General features: G+C 36.4%; 1 long non-coding RNA gene across 1 annotated transcript in view; it reads left to right on the top strand.

Annotated features, from left to right (window-relative positions):
* LOC145689933 (uncharacterized) overlaps positions 1-12780 on the top strand; it is a 35763-nt gene extending 22983 nt beyond the window's left edge. Inside the window, exon 2 of the long non-coding RNA XR_014132123.1 lies at positions 8054-12780. This is a non-coding gene — a long non-coding RNA (uncharacterized LOC145689933). The remainder of the gene's footprint in view (positions 1-8053) is intronic.
* Positions 12781-16356: the final 3576 nt, after the last annotated feature.

The following is a 16356-nucleotide window of genomic DNA, read 5'->3' as shown; positions in this document are numbered from 1 at the left end:
ATTCTATGTTTTAACCTACGTGCAATGAATAAATATGTATATTGCAGTATATAGGCCTACATCGAATCCAAGACGCCATCGAATCTAAGGCGCACCTGAATTTTGGACGTCTAAAAGCTGACAAAAAGGTGCTACATTCGAAGAAATACGGTAATAAAGACTACAATACCAACCAATCTGTGCTAGGTGTCCGATTATAAGCAGCAAGTTTATCTAACCGAATCAGAGCAGAGCGAAGTTGATGAGCCCGCCTGAGTAGAGAGCAGACACGTTAGTGAAAGTGGGTATTTGCGTAAACGAATATAGTGTAAAATCACGAACCAACCTGTGCTAGGTGGCCACTAAAAAGTGAGAAGTCTATCTAACCTACTCAGGGCATATTAACTTTTAGAACATTAATAGGGGTATCAGATATTAGATTCTTACATATAATTATTTCTAATTTCTTGCTCTAGTGAAATTACCTTCCATATTTATTTTGTAAATTTTACAAATCTATGCATCTTTAAAACAGAACACCATTGAAATAATTTATATAAGCTAAAATTGCAATGAGAGATTATTGTGTTTGTTTCAACAACTTATTTAAAATTAGCTGAAATGCCCGTTTGTTGCACAGAAATAATAGGTTTATGGAACACATTCGAAAGGTATATTTAAACCCTCTCCTCACATGAAATGTGTGTTTGAATCAAAGTGAAAAATAGAAAAACCCAGCATGACTGAAGTGCTGCGTTCAAAAATGTATTTCAGGTGCTGCAGCCATCCTTTATTTTTCGAAAATTTAAACATCTTTCTGCAGTTAGGATATACCACATTTCCATCAAAGTATATTGGTAAAATCCCAAGCGGACTAAAGTGCTAACTGCTCAAAAATGAATTTTATACGATAGAAACGTTTCCTCAAGTTGTTCATTTTATGAATACAAAATTGGAAATTGCTTTTTTTTAAAAAGAAATTGATATTTCATCTCTTTAGAAGTAGAATTTTATGTACTACGGGCTCATAAGTTTATACGCAAAAATTTGCAGACCTGTAGGATGAATGGTTAGTCCAGTCAATGCTCTCAAGCTCGTTTCTTTCTTCTAGTTCTGACTCACTGTCTTATCCCCCACAGCAACACTGTTGAAGAATACCGCTATCAGCAGAATGCAAGAAAAGTCAAAAATGCACATTTGGCAAAAAGTCCGCAAGTACTCATTGCTCTTGCTGTTTGTTATATCAATGATATTCAATCATGATTATTCTTGTTTTTTTTAAGTGTCAACTCATGTAGGAGACTGTTATCCTTTTGTTTGATCTACATTCCTCAATCAGTGTTTATACAGTGACTGGACTAACCATTCATTCTATTTTACTTCACAACAACGAGTTTCCAGTTGAATTTGTGAACAAAACACCTCCTAGAGTATGACGTCATGCCTTTATAGTTTGCCCCCCTTCTGCTCAAAAACACAAAACATGCTGTTGAGTGTGTTATGATATACTAAAAGAGTAACTATTCCCAAAATTTCAGATTTTTTTTTTATCCAGGCTCATTGGAGATATTAGACAGTGAAATATGCCGAATTGGCATAACTCCCCAATTTTACATTTTTTTTTTTTTTCAGGCCTTTGGGAGCAGCTACAAGTCTGCAAATTTTTGTGTATAAACTTATGAGTGCGTACTACGTGCACACACAAATTCAGACCTCTACGTCAGTTGTTTCTCTTCCCAAACATGTCTTCAATGTCCAAAAATGTTACTACTGCAGGCCCTGATTTCACCTTTTTCAAGTGGTTTTAGGCAAAAATGTTAAGAGATCAAAGTTTTAGCTCTGCACAAGTTGGAGGCGCCCAGCAATTTTCAATTTCCTAGGACAAATACATGCTAAGATATTCAAAACAACATAAACGCCTGAAGTCGAGAAAACGTTAACTGGCGGCTGCCACTGCGTCGCTGCGAGATGTTCTTAAAATCCAATGATCGTAGTTTTGAAGTACTCTGATATAGTATAAATGTTCATTAAAAGAATTAGGATTTTTGGACATGGTCGAGCAACACATGCTTGATCACTTAGAATGGATTGATTCATCTAACTAATTTAAGGAGTTCGTAAGACACTCTTTTTTTAGCATAAACTTTACATCCTCTTTGTCTTAGGATACATATTTTAATGAGAGTAACATTATTAAAACCCGGCTTGATCTAAGTGCTGACTATGTTCTAAAAATTATTTCAAATGGTTCAGTCATTTTCACGTGCTACATCAGACATTGTCGATTTGAATGTCGAGAAAACCTTACAGGAATTTCCCTCCTTTTCCTTTAAAGTGATTTTTTTCAAAAATACGGGAATACAAATTTAAATGAGCTCTCCCCACGGATCTAGTGGCTAGCATATATACGTTTAATGCACGTGGTTTCAAGTTCGATTCCGGTGGGAGAGCACTAAATATCCAATGCATTACGGTGATTCGGAATAAACCTTAAAATATAGATATTAAGTCTACGTCTCATACAGCCTACTCGATGCTAAAAAGGAATGGTGAACATCAGTAACCTATACAGACGAATTCAATTAATTTTAATGAGAAGTGGACCGCTTGGATGCCAAGTAGAGGTCGGCAGTGAGAGCGGAAGTGTAAACATTAGGTTTGTGTGGTGCTGCTTGGAGAAAAGGGGTTAAGCGAAATATCTCACACTTTAACACTACACTGTAAAAAATGAGGTCTTGAAACAACACAAAATGACTACCACTTTAGCGTGTTATTTGTGTGTTAATTCAGCACCAACCACATCGCCTTCCGAGCATATTAGATTTAACTCGTGACTACCTGGGAATATTTGCATTGATATTTATCGTTTAATATGAGCAAAGCTTTGCGAAATATATTTGGCACTTATACCAAGAAAGCAGTGCTTCCATCTATTTTCTTTATCTGTTATTCTTGTGTCTTAGAACGTATGAACAGAAGATGACTGAACTGTTGCCTATGTAACTGTTGTGAGACGATTCGCAGGTTTACAACAATATTATTGTGACCGGTGACACAAAACATAGAACATTATTAGTTACTTGTCATAAATGCGAAGTATATTTCACAAATCTTTTCGTATACAAACAATAAAAAGCAATGGAAATATTCACAGGCAGTAACGAGGTATTTCTGATATGCTCTGAAGGTGATGTGCTTGGTGTTGAATTGACACACAAGTAACACCAAGAAGATGCAGTCATTTTGTTTTGTTTCAGCATCTCATTTTTTGCTGTGTGCACATGCATGTTCTCATTTATTCACTAACACACGTACACATAACTATATCCTTTTCATTTTATTTTTTCTTACAAATTTTTCACTTTTCTCCAACTTTTCTGGCCTGACCATCTCGGCAACTGACCCTCTCTCACTACTAGAACTCCTTTCTCGATTTTGTGGCCCCGCGCAACGTAGTCATTAATGCTCTCACCTTCGGTGTGAGCGGTCCCGAATTCGATTCCCGGTGGGGATACTCGTTCCAAAAAGTGTAAAAAGCTTTCTCAGGTCAGCCATCCTGAATGACTTTTCCTGGGTTTTTCACGTTCACACCAGGCAAATGCCAAGGTGGTACCTAACTTATAGGTCATAGGCCGCTTCCTTCCCTCTCCCCGGATTGTGTGCTCGCCGAGTGACGTCATCCCTCATGTATGTAACGGGCTAAATGGTCTTAGATGCCGAAAGCCCAGAAATCTAAATCCTAATCCTTTCCCAATTGATATTTTCTCAATTTCGAAACATTCGCTATTCCTAATCATAACTCAATTTCATTTTATATCTAATTTTATTGTTAATATATTTATCAATAATTCAGGCAAATCGACATCTTGATTGACCACAAATTGCAAATGGGCGGCGAACGTTATTTGTCATTAAATTACAATTTTTCAAATAAATGATTCAAATCAACACACTCTTAGCACACAGGAATTTGATGTCCGGTGCACCTATTGATAACACCGTTAATGGTAATTAAAACAAGACAATAGAAGTTGCCATGTGGCCTAGCTCCAAAATTGAAATATTCCAGGAGCGAAATTTAAAACTCAATATCTTATGAATTAATTGATATTCTATTTCTGTTATTTTGGAAATCAAAACCCACAACTATGTAGATTATAGTTTCATAGTTTACTGTTTACATAGTTTCATAGTTTAAAAAGTGCAACACACAATTAAATATTGCAGTCCCAGTTCGTTTAAAACTATTTTAATAACAACCAAAACTTACTACGATAATTATTTCCATAAACTAAAATATTTTTGTTCCTTTTAAACTTTGTGTTTCCTTAATACTTATTCATTTCGCAAAAATTAAAAGTACACTTCCATAAACTATGGCTTCCTCACTTATTATATTTTTAATGGCATAAAGAAAACAAGTTTACACTAGTTTGGCCACAATATTTGTTATCATAAGGTACCGGACTATTATCTTTTTTGCCCTAATACTAAATATGCATAAACATCATTTTTGTAAAAGAGTCATCTATAGGCCTAGGAGTAAATTAACGCTTTTTTTTTTTTTTTTTAGTTAAGTCACTTTGCATCGAAGCAGTCCAAGTTTATATGACATGTTTTATCTTTCTAACTTCAGGTATTCATGAGATACACTATCCTTGAAAAAGAAAAAAAAAATGAATTCCCCTTTAATCTCATTGGGATACTTATTTCAAGAAATCCTTTCTTATATTTTACTTTCGTGACAAAAAAAAAAAAAAAAAAACCCTCCAAATTTCATGTTTCTACCCATAGTACTATGGCTTGGACAATTATGTGTGGGTCACTTGTATTTTTATACTGTGGTATAGATTAAAATGTATTAGGTACTTAAAAAAAGTCCGGGCTATCAATTCAGCCAATCAACAACAAATGGTAACATTTATCAATTGACAACACAGTGGTATAAAAGAAAAGTAGTTGGTTGTATTGAGTGTGTCCTCCACTTGAAGAAATATATATATATATATATATATATATATATATATATATATATTTTACCAGAGATCACTTACGGGACCTCCCGTGTTGACGTGATAGTCACAAGGCTGAAAAAAAAAGTAAAACAATAAACATGTCTGCAAAAGCCGCTGCTGTTGTCTTGATGAAGCAGCACTGGTTTCCCTTGGCGATTACCTTCTTTTGCGGACAGTTTTTCTTTCACAGAAGAATTCATCCACACAAAATACAGGGATAGAATACAGAAACTTATGGATGGATGAAGACAGAAAAAAAATGAAAAAAAGAAAGTAAAAAATGGATGACGTTTGTTTGGGAGTTGACATAGACTATGAAAAAAAAAAATAAAGAAATAAAGGAGTGCTACAATTTGGCACCACCAAAAAGTACATTAGGAAAAGTATCTGTAGAAAGATTTGTATTTGGAGGGTGGACCGACCACCTGTGAAGTCATCGCCTTCATCTGCCGCCTAATTCTCTCCCACCTGAAATGTCCACATGCAGTTAATTTACGACCCAGCAGCCATGTTTCTGGTTTTGCTCTTACCTTCTACCGTAAGGGCAAAGTACAAATATGTCTGTGGTTTTCTCGAATATAATTTTTATTGCAATGCACACACGTCAACCATTTTTTGTCGTCTATTATTTTCATTCTTACTTTCTTTTTTTTTAAATGTGAACCACTTGCCCCCCAAAAAAAGTGATATATTAGTTTCAGTTACAATTAAAGAAAAATTCTCTTTTTTTAATTCTTTAAAAAAAAAACAAGAAGTGATTTTCTTCTATACAGCTGTACAACACATAAAGATCAAACATGGCGCCCTTCATTATCTGTTAGATGTCTTTTAAAGCACTCTTAACATCCTTAGAATTACTTAAATGCGTTTTTAATTATCTTTGTCATATCCTGTTGAAGTCATATTCAGCAGATACAAAAAAAAAAAAAAAAAAAAAAAGAACTAAAACGTGTTTTTGCTAATGGGTACAAATTCGTCAATCTTTTGATTACTGACAGAACGTTGGAATCGCTCTCGTTCCCTTGACAATATTCATCTTTATTTAATGGAGTATAACATGACATTAGAGTACATAGTCGTATGAATCTGTGAGATTTATTATATCGAGGGATGTAATGAGACCTATACAGCATACAAACCTAGTATTTTTATAGTCTCGCGCATACTTACCTTATATTTAAGAAAGAACTAGCGCAGAAAGGTGAGAATACGCTATCTTTTTTTAAAAAAATGGTCTAGCGTATTCCCACCAAAAATTCTAGCATTACATTACTGATTATATCTTTATGTAATGTATATATATTTCACTTCCATTGCATAAAGTATATACAGGGTAGCCCTTAATTATGTATATGATGTTTGACTGCTTGTAGTGTTTGTAATTCTGGACAAAAACTTTCGATATGGCAACACTGTATAGCCTGAGAGTGGAGATAACGGTCATTGGACCTAAACGGCGTGACAAACATCTTGGTATTTGAAGGCGGCGCTCCAAATTCCCTTTAAATGCTGCTAGCAAATGAGAGTCCAGCGGTATTGCCACGTTTATTTTGTACAGATCCACATCTATCCTCTGCCACCCCATCACGCTGTAGTTCGTCTGCTTAGCCATAGTCACACCCCTTACCACTCGGCAACATCGCGCCAGAGCTTGCGTTTTATTCGTTTAGCTGAATTGCCAAGATGTTTGTCACAGGCTTTAGAACTGTTAGTGTATGCTAGACAGGATGACGGTATGGTTGTCTCTGGAACAGCGTATACGTTGTGTGCGTTTGTATTCTGTGGAGTGGCCAGTTCTATCTCCAGATTTGAAACCACCTGACTTTTTTTATTATGGGGGTATTTCAAATGATAAAGTGCATCAACATCACATACACAGTTTGGCCGCACTACGGGAAATTATTATAGAAGAGTTCAACAGGATATCAGTACGGGTCTGTGAAGTTGCTTGTGACAACGTTGTTCGTCGTCTGCATGGACGTCTCCGTGGAGAAGAGAGATTAAAATTCTTGTTGGGAAAGGCATGAGAATATGCTCAATTTTATGTTGAAGTTGTGTTGCTACTTTCTTTACAGTAGTCTTTGAAGCAGTATACACAGAATTATGGGCCACCCTGTAGAACAAATCGGACAAAGGTGATGAAGATATTTTAAACAAAATTAAAACTTTCCAGTGTGTTAAATTAAAATTATATTATTATTAATATAAAAGCTTAAATATTATATTTCAAAATAATCTTACAAAGATAATGATACAGGTTGCAACCTTCAAAACACGCAAGGGAAATAGTGGCCTGTTCTACTGCAGGAAGGCAGGTACAAATGCACTGCATATGTCAGCTACATGTAGGATTTGTGCTACATACAATAAGTTCGGTAAGGATTGTAAAGATGTAGATATATTTAATAGTTCTGAAAAGTTGTACTAAAGAATAGACCCCTAATACTGCGTATTTTGTTTTAAAAAAATCAAGTAAACTATTATTTTAATTCAAGATTTTGTATGTAATTATGTATTAATCAATTTTAATTGTATCAATTTTAAAATTATGTACTCTATTATATGTAGACACTGTAATTGGCCAGTAATGCCTGTTGTGTCGATAAATGAATGAATAAATAAATAAATAAATAAATAAATAAATAAATAAATAAATATTTTCACATAACTAATACAAAATAATATAGAAAACCAAAAATTCCATTTTCTACCAACCAAATAATCAGAAATATTGTTGTGGGCAGCGCTGGCTTAGTGGTAGACTTTACACTTCTGGTGAATGGATTTCTTGTTCAATAAGGGCCCGAGTCATGTGGCCAAACGCCGTATTCGTGGATTTTCTTGGAGTTCTTCCGTTTCCTCCCACATTATTCGTTTAATCGTTACCATCCATATTGTCACTGTCACTTTTAGACTTGGTGCATAACCATTGGATGATAAACTACAGGGCAGGCGGAAAGTTCCGTCACCCCCCTTAAGTATAAAATAAATGTAGTTATAAAAACTATAAATATACTGTATGTGACGGGATTACAATGTATTTTTCTTTCTTATTTTAGGAATAATCAATGGCTAAAACAGGTGATTATACCATTGAAGAACGCAGCGTCACAAGCATTTGAGATCACGAGAGGCCCAGAAATGGAAAATCGTTGGAGCAGGTGCTTATGGATTTCCAGCTACGATTCGGACGAGAGCTGTCTCCAAATAGAACAATTTTGTGTTGGGAATATAAACTGGTTTCTACCGGTAGTGTTAAGGCTAAACTACTAGGTGACAGAGCATTAAGAAGAGAGGAGCAATGCAGAGAAGTAGTGGGGTCAGTGGAAAGATAACGAATAAAGTCAACTTGCAAATGGTCCCACGGAATTTGGTATATTCCGGTCAACTTTGCGCAAACACATGAAACATATTTTAAAATTACACTCATATCGACCGAAATTTGTTCAAGAATTATCTGATAATTTTAACTGAAGGAAGGAGGCTCGGAAGAGAGGTCATGATGGCTCACGATGGCGCTTACCTCTAGTATGTGGGGTCCCTGGTTCGATGCCCGACGAAATAAATTTGTGGTGGACGACATCATGTCTATGGATTTTCTCGGGGATACTTCCGTTTCCTCCCACTTTCTCATTCCAGCATTTCTTCCATTATCATTCACTTCCCTTAATCATCCGTCTCCCTTAGCCTAAGAGATATAATCGAGAATAGGGATGTGCACGAGACAAGTCGAGACAGGATTTTCCTGACAAAATTCAAGTCGAGACACGGCTCTTCCAATAGTGAAATATACATTTTTCGAGTCGAGACATCACTTTTACAGCACATTTTCGAGACGAGACAGCCACAAATCTTGTCTCGTGCGCATCGCTAATCGCGGGAAGTTAAAACTGAAAGACTTCATTTCAATTTTGAATTGTATTGATCGGAGATTTGTGTATTTCGAATGTTAGAGAAAAAAAAAATATTTAAAGATCTTCAAAATGTGGTGTTGGAGGAATATGAAGAAAATAAAATGGACGGTGAAAGTAGCAAACGCAGATGTTTTGAACCGAATAGGAGAGAAGAGGACTCTTTTAACTAGTACTTTTCACAGGGAGTCCAATTGAATTAAATACAACTTGCGAATAAATTGCCTTCTTCATGATACTATGGAAAGAAAAATGGAAGGAAAGTGAGGAATAGGATGAAGAACACAATTAGCTAATTATTTAAAATGTAGAACAAAATATTAAGAGTTAAAAGAGAAACCTGAAGATCAGGAAAATGTGGAAGAAATATTTCCAGACCCGAAGTCAATGAGGGAAAAAAAAACTCTCCTATTACTTCCAGGATCTCCCGACAGGCAGAATATTGAAGGGTCTTTACTACAGCAAAATTAAACTACCGCTAATTTTAATTGTTTTCTGTAATATCTTCAAAACAAATAAAAATACTTGAAAAGCAAAAACGTAGTGAAGTAGACATTATTATTTTCCATGTGATACCTTAATAACAACTCATCTATCTGCTTTCGATTTGCAACTGTTGATAGATTTAGCATTTTTTGCGGGTTCTGTAATAGCGGCACACCAAAAGCAGATAGATGAGTTGTGGTAAAGTTATGACGTGAAAAATCGTATTGTCTAGTTCACCACGTTTCTGCTTTTCGAATATTTTTTATTTGTTTTGAAGATATTACAGAAAAACTCTAAAATTAGCGGTAGTTTAATTTCGCTGTAGTGAAGACCCTTAATACTGCAACAGGTTTTCACAACAGATGTGTCGATACACTGTGGTGTGTCATACAGCAACATGGAATATGTCGCGAAATTTTAGAGCATAAAAATAAATGTTATTCCAGCCAGAAGGCCTACAAAGTCTAGACTTTATTCGACATATTTAATTTCTACTATGAAGCCTTTAATGGAAAGTGAACATTAATTTTGAGACGGACTGTACCAGTCAACGCAGCAGCAACAGTGCTTAATGCTAACCTAACCTAAGTACGTATGTCTTGGGTGTGGAGTGAAGAGTATCGCCAGACAAAAAAGGTTGTAAAACACTGTTCTATACTTCATCCCAGGGGGTTAGGTGCGAAATGGAAATCCGTTAATGTACGAAGATTTCTTTTTAAGAGATGAGGATTGTCAAAGACATGTAAATTGTATAATATAGTTCGCACCAAAACAAAACCCACTTTTTCCCCTTGAACCACACAACCTACTGGTGACACTATTAAAGGAAAAAGCAAGCCAGTCTTCTGTGGACCTCCTAATGACTATACCACGTGGCTAACCTTTTCTAATAGTGGACAAATTTGACTCATCGGTAGTCTGCACTTGGCCCTAACGAACGTTTGACAGTTTTACTGCTCGTAAGGAAAGTTGGTTTAGTTTGTAATTCTACTATATTTATGCTGGGATATTCTCAATCTGAATGTGACAAATAACTATATTTTGTTGCAAGAAATCCTTAAAAGTTCTTCAATATTTAATCCTTCAATATTTAATTTTTCCACTGTTGATAAGAAAAAATAAAGCAAGAGATGTCACCTTCATTACGAGGTAAATGAACAGACAAAAGACTCTCATTATGCGAAAGGTAATGAAACGTTATGTCTATTAAATCAGCAGAAAGAACATCAAGGTTTTTTTTTTCTTTCTTATGCCCACTGTCTCTGTGTAATCATTGGAAACGAAAAGCCACGTGATCCATGGCGAAAAGACAATGATGAATTATGCGAATGAAGGACGTAGGTGAACAAGGTAATAGCTACATGCATTGTTAAGATGCATATGCACAATGACTCGGAGATTATGCGATAAATGTTGCCAGCTACATCCAAGAGAAAAGACATTGGAGGTAAAGAGTGTTAACATTTTCACACTCTAGATCAGCGTTTCTCAAACTGTGGTCCGCGGATTATGAGTGATCCTGAAGGCAGGGTGGTCCTCTTCTATTGGACATTAGCTCAAAAAAATTGAAGTGGCCTGTACACTCAGAGGCGTAAATAAGGGCTCCGCAGCTCCCGCATTGCGGGGGCAGCCCAAGCCATTAGGGGGCCCCCAAATCGTGAAGTGGGACGTAGAGAAGGGGCCCCACTCCATGCGGGGTGGCCCCCAAAACTTTAGTTACACCACTGTGCACACTATCAACAGTTTCAGTTTTACGTGTCACGATTATGCCGGCTAGACTAAAGGAGACAGTAATGATGTGAAATGAATGCAATGGTAGAATGAAGAAAGTGGGAGGAAACGGAAGAACTCCGAGAAAACCCACGCATACCGTGTTTGTCCACCACAAAGTCCATTTGGCGCGAGCTAGGGACCTCACGCACTAGAGGTGAACGCTCTACCACTGAGCCACCGCCGCCCTCCTGTACACTACAGTTGAGAAGCTTACATAAGTATAGAAGATGTGAATAAAATAAACTATACAATTTAATAAAATGAAGATTAACGAATTCTAATAGCTTATATTAAATGTACGAGGCACGTTTTAACACTACCGTTTCAAAATATTTCCGCTTTGGCGCTGCGTTTGTGATTCGGAGTATGTGCAGTGACTTCCATCTACTGGCAAATCAGATGTTGCTTTAAAGACACTCACGTGTTTGCTTCTTGTGTTTGAAAATGTGAGAAAATGGTCAAGACTATAGAACGATACACTGACTGTGAGGTTTGAAAATACTAAACGTCACAGTGGCAGATGTTCATCGTCAACTTTCTGAGGTGCATGGCGAAATATGATAGGTACAGGGGATGGTGAGAGAGTCTGTCAGGAAGTTTAATTAAGGTTGTGATAGTATACAGCATGAACCGCAGAGTGATCGACAGTCTGTGACCACGGATAATTTGGTATGTATAGTCGAGGGGAAAAAAAATCATGAGTTCAGATAGTTCTCATTAACGTTCTTTACCCTTGATTCTTCATAATTTTCGGTCAGTCTTTTTTCACAATTGTGGCAAAGCACCTTAGAATTTTTGAAATTGTTCGCACAATCGATGCTCTTTTTTTTCGGAACACAGAATCAAACGATTCAGCACTGCTTTGACTTTTTTTCAAACGATATGCTTAGGAAGGTGGTTATTGGTTTTCAACACATGCCGTTTCAGTTGACGAAACATGGAGGTGTCATATATCATTCCTGATTCAAAGCTGCAATCCATGGAGTGGAAGCACTCTACATTCCCAACTGAAACAAAAATTCTTGCAAACAATGATCACCCGTAAGATTATATACGCGGAGCAGACAAGACGTTTTGGTCGTTGAATTCTTACCCATGAATGAAATAATCAAGGACACGTACTATGGGATGTTATGCAAACTGCATCATGTAATACAGAACAAAATGCGTGAAAAGCACTCGCGTAGAATTGTATTGGTTCACGAAAATAGCGAGGGCACAAATAAACAAACAAACCCCGCATCATTTGATTAGGAACAATTCGACCACCCCTAATCTGGCATCAAGCGACTTCCATCTGTTTCTTCATTAAAAGAAATTTCCTTGGTGGCAAACATTTCGATGAAGATGGGAAAGAATCGATGCAGACTCGGCTATCATAACAGACGGCATCCTTCTGTGATGAAGAGGTACAAAAAGTGGTTTCCCATTACAACACATGTCTCAATAAAAACATTATTTCTTTAGTTCCATCGTGTCTGATAGCAATGGATTCATCTAATTTCAATTTACCTTTTGGTCTCCTCCCTCGATAGCCTGTAAGTTCCCCATTGCTTTTCCATTTTTAAAATCAAAATCGAGTCCTAGTTAAATATCTTTCTTATATTCATTTTAGAACAAACACGCATAGCACATTCTTTATTGAGAAATACATACAAAGTCCATTAATCTTCAAAAGAAGGTCCATTATGTTCATTGGTGTTTAGCTTCCGAACATCCGAACTTTGTCTCAAAGTATAATACCAGGCTTTTGGTTTGGAGAAAAAGAACTCCTGGACCTCGGGTTCCACATCCTCTTGATTTCTAAACGTTCTACCATGCAGGAAGTGAGACATGAACCTGAAAAGGTGATAGTCGCTAAAAGCAAGATCGAGATTTTAAGCTGAGTGAGGTAAAAGTTCCGCACCATAAAGTTCCTGTATTTTTAATAGCGTTGATAGTGCCACATGTGATGGAGCACTACAGCTGAACTCATCTACACTTGAACAAAGTTGGATGTTTCTGTGATAAAGTACCTTATTATTTGGTTGGAAATGTTCAGAGCAAAGCTCAGCTGTAATTCCACGACCATTTGGAACAAATTCATTATAGATTACTCCTTTACAGTTCCGCCATACTCACGACACTACCTTGTGCTCAAACTTTGCACGTTTGGCTACTGCTTCTGATAGCTTATCAGGGTATAATCACTTGTTTTTCATGTTTAGATTGCGGTAGAAAATCCCTTTTACATGTGAGGTCACAATTAGGTGGTACCGGTAAAAAACGATCATCACAAGAGTTTTGTAGCAGCTAACGACACGCATCCACACGTCGCTGGGCTTGTGCTGGAGTCAAACTATGCGATATAATGCGAATATTTCTATTCGTCTTTCCTGGTATAATAAGGTGACGTACTACTATGAGCAAAATAAATGACGCGTCTCTTTATTTTGAAGTAGTTTGAAAATATATCCGTTTTCTTTATATGTTCGAAATTTCGGAAGGTTTCCCCAGCAGGACAGGTTAATAACAAACCCGTTTTTAATATTTGTGTTAGATATTAGCTTAAAATAAATAAATTAGAAGCAAAAACATTAAATCGACCGAAATTACGAGAATTACCAACTCTGCTAAAGTGGGAAATTTTCAAGAACGCGAGGGAATTCTGCAGTTCAACACGAAGCAGCGATCTATGTCATTAAGAGAAATGTGGATAAAATCTACAAACGAAACTTTTAACGAAACATTTCTAATATGTCTTATTACATGCATTTTCTGCAAACTCCAAATATATGAATCTATTCCAAGTATTTACGTATAGATAGAGCAAATAGTTGAAATTACCTATGGAAAAGGACGAATTGGTAGCACGATCGTAATGAAAAATCGTCTTTACCGTAGAACAGGTTCAGTTCACGCAAGAAAACAAGCACGTCAGTCAGTTAAAACAACGAGTCTGTATGCCGCAGATAGCTGGTTCCAACCCCATAGATGTAGTATGGTTATTTTTATTACTATGGTTATTTTATTTATTTTTTATGTGGGAAAGAATCAAATTGTAACATATGTGTAAAACTCATGACTATACAAAAAAAAACAGAAAAAAATGTCGTTGTTGCACTTGCATTAGTGTCCCTAATTTTTGTTTGCAAACAGTTTCGTAATTATTTTCCCTGTGCTCACTGCTCACAATATGCTCGCTGGTGCATAACGAATGTTTTCCAGTAAATGTTAATTCTAATTTCGAGAATTTTATAAAGTTTCACAATGTTTATCACTAAATAGTCTTCTATCTACTTTTTTGGACATTTTAATAACAGATTTCCTTATTAAATGTTTAATTTTAACTAGATGTTTAATTACGGAAAAGTTTTACAATGTATTTGTTTTGAATTGAAATTGTTTTGAAAAAATGAAAATGAAATCATTAAGTTTTACGTCACACGGTTACGCCGGTTAGGCCAAAGGAAACGGTGATGATGAGAGATGAGTGAAATGGTGGAATGAAGAAAGTGGGAGAAAACGGGAGAACCCCGAGAAACCCAGGAGCACAGTGTTTGTCCACCACAAAGTCCACACGGCGCGAGCTGGGATCGAAGCAGGAACCCCAAGCACCGGAGGTGAACGCTCTACTACTAAGCCACCGCGCCCCCCTGAAATTGTTCTGAATTTACCACATGAGGTAAGTAGTCCGAAGGAGAAGAACTAAAGTAACTAATATTCTACGTAAAAGCAAGCTATTGTAAATTGATGATGCTTCTTATCTTCAGCACATATACTGATCTTTACGTTAGAGAGTCAGATAGAGAAAAATCCTGGTTTTTCCTCCCCTATGACCACCCATCTTAAATCTCTACATACCATGGTTTGTCTTACACAATTTCGGTGGTCCAAAGACATTCATATAATAATAATAAGTCATCCTTACATAATGTAGTAACCTTAAACATCTTAGTTTAAAATGCTTTCTTTAGTAATAATTTGAGTAGCCATGTGGGAGGCGGTACGACGTTTTATTTTGCCCCTCTCATTTCAGTACCCTCCCAACAGAAAGTAATTTCTGATAAGCAGGGCAGATAAAATGAATAAGAAATATATTTATAGCATTCTCTCTACCTTCATGATTGGAATATCACGTAGCATTTTTTATTCTTCCGAAGATGGCCCTGTGCGGTTAGGGATAGGTAACTAAAGTAATACCTAATATATAGTGCACCTTTATTGTAATATTACCGCTTCTTTATTTGTTCGAGGGAGCCCGTACACAACCAAGGGTGACAAAAAGAATAGGAAAAGTGTCTATTGATTCTAGTGACGGACCCAGCACGGATTCCTGGGGGGACGATGAAGTGAAAGATTCTTTTGATGATGTGAAGCTGTCACAAATTACCACTTAACTAAACTAAACATAATAGTGGGGTGAACCGGAACCCACTTAGTTCAAATAGATGTAAAAGTTTAATTTTTGGCTTCATATTAAAGTCCTGGTTGCAAATTAGAATTTCAGCCCGAGTGATCAGTGATCAAATCTCGGGGGGCTCTTCGGTGTAAAGGCTATGACCCCCTTATGGGAAAAGCCAAAAATATTAAAATTCTTAAAACTGAAACTTTTGTCTATTTTAAGGGAATTTTTGGCTTAATATTAAAGTGTTTGTTCCAAATGATAATTTCAGTCCGAGTAGACAATGATCAAATCTCGGGGGACTCTGCAATGTAGGAAAAATAATGGCGTCCATATCGTGATCATGTTGGTGACATCACGAGTCATGACCTAAATAAACGCCACATGCTATCGGCTCTCGTAGCCGAGTGAGTTGGGGGAATATGCTAGTAAGGAAAATTGGTTTTGGCGTGGGTTGAAACCCTGCCTAAGGAGAGTTACTTTTATTATTTAAAAAAAAAAATTATAACACTTCTTTCGTTAAAAAAGATTAAAAATAATATTCAAAAAGTGATTTAACGATTAAGTATTTCGAAAATATGCTTGCTGTTCGGGATGAAGTTCCAAGGTTCAGCATTGATAGTTTTTGCTATTAATATCCCATCTAACATTATTGGCAGTGGACAAACGTTAGCCCATGTTGAAGTTTTTGCTCCTAATTTAGTTATTTTACTTTATTATTTAACGAATATATTGTAAATATATTGTCAGCAGGCACGTATGCAGGAATTTATTTAGGGAGCGGTCCAAAGCTATTTGGGGGGCCCGA

This window comes from Thermobia domestica, chromosome 7 (genome assembly GCF_964235325.1).
Source record: "Thermobia domestica chromosome 7, izTheDome1.hap1.1, whole genome shotgun sequence".
NCBI lineage: Eukaryota > Metazoa > Arthropoda > Insecta > Zygentoma > Lepismatidae > Thermobia > Thermobia domestica.
The sequence above is the reverse complement of the archived record's forward strand: the minus strand, read 5'-3'. Positions and strand labels throughout refer to the sequence as shown.